Source organism: Neltuma alba, unplaced genomic scaffold (genome assembly GCF_004799145.2).
Source record: "Neltuma alba isolate B1F8T4 unplaced genomic scaffold, ASM479914v2 tig00004705_pilon, whole genome shotgun sequence".
Classification (NCBI taxonomy): Eukaryota; Viridiplantae; Streptophyta; class Magnoliopsida; order Fabales; family Fabaceae; genus Neltuma; species Neltuma alba.
The window spans coordinates 20844-22367 of record NW_021633829.1 but is presented as its reverse complement, the minus strand read 5'-3'; positions in this window follow the sequence as shown (position 1 = coordinate 22367).

Here is a 1524-nt window from a genome sequence, read left to right as displayed (position 1 = left end):
CATTTCCCATCCTTAAGATCTATTTTTTGTCAATTATAACCACTTTAGATGGCCTTAGATTCAAGAAGATCAAATTTGAAAATTTTGGTTCGCGGGTACTGTTCACGCAGCAATTCCAGAAATTTTGCTCAACTTCGAAAATTCATAATTAATTCTAGAAACATCAAAATTGAGTGGTTACAAGTCTCACTGAAAGCTCCTTAAGTTAAATTTAAAGGAAAAATAGTTTCAGGAACCAATTTTATGCTGAACAGCACCGGAATTGTACAGAACTCGACACTCTTCTAAAAGTTCAACACTGTTTCCAGATTTCAATCTCTAACTTTGAAAAATCACCATAAATCGTACACATATCCAAATGAAGTGTTCTATGTAACACCTTACGTTTACGACCTTATATTATGCCAAGTTAAGATATTCGGAAGCGCAATTTAAGGTTACCGGGTTGAAAAACCTGAATTTGAAAATTCTTTTCCCGCATTACTATTCACCGTAACCTTAAACTTGGCATAACTTTGGAAAATCATAACTAATTCTAGAAAAATTGAAATAAGGTCGTTCCAAGTCTCACTCGTAGCTCTTAACATCATCTATCAAGGAAAAATGACCTCAGGTTCCACTTTAATCAGAAACACATCCGTTTTCAATTTCAAAAAGTACTGTTCATTTGGTCATTTTTCTATTTTCCAGGATTTTTGCCTAACTTTGAAAAGGCATAACTTCTTACACAGAGCTCTGATTGTGACGCTTTACCACTCATTTCAAAGGGAAAAATAAGATCTATTTGCATGCCAAATTTCAGGGAAAAAGTCAACCATTTGACTAGGGTCTTTGTTGGTCAAAGTTTGGTCAAATCTAGACCATTTTTATCCCCCTTTTCACTGATTCTAACAGCATTTCGTTTTTCACTATAAGCATACCATAATTACACATAAAGCTACTCTACCATTAATATACATTCAAAAAGGTTATCACATCATGTGTTCACAATGAGAGTATGCTTACATGGCTTGAAAGAGAAAGGTTCAAAACCGTATAATACAATACATAATTCATAACTTCCTCAAGCCATGATTATTTCCTTTCCCTTCTCCTTGGCAGTAGTGGCACCTAGAATATCATGTTATAGGAGGAATGAGATTTCATAGAAATCCCAGTAACATTGAACATACAATCATCAAGTCAACATGCATAAGATGTCATGCTACATGCAGTATAATAACATTTCTAGTCTTTGTGCCATGCCATAACCATTCTGTATCCATGTCATCATATCATGGAGCATATAATCATTCTGGTCTCAACTCAATCATGCAAGAGCCAAGGCATACATTGCAAGGAGTTCACATCATCTGGGCATAAACATTCTCATGGCACATAAACACACATAGCAGAAACACCAAATGCAGATCAACAAAATAATTGCAGTTCACGCTACCTCAGTTCCACGCTTAATGTTTCCTCCTTGTTTCCTTGCTGGAGATCCTCCTAGGTTTCCAGAAAATTGCCTATCAACCATACAGT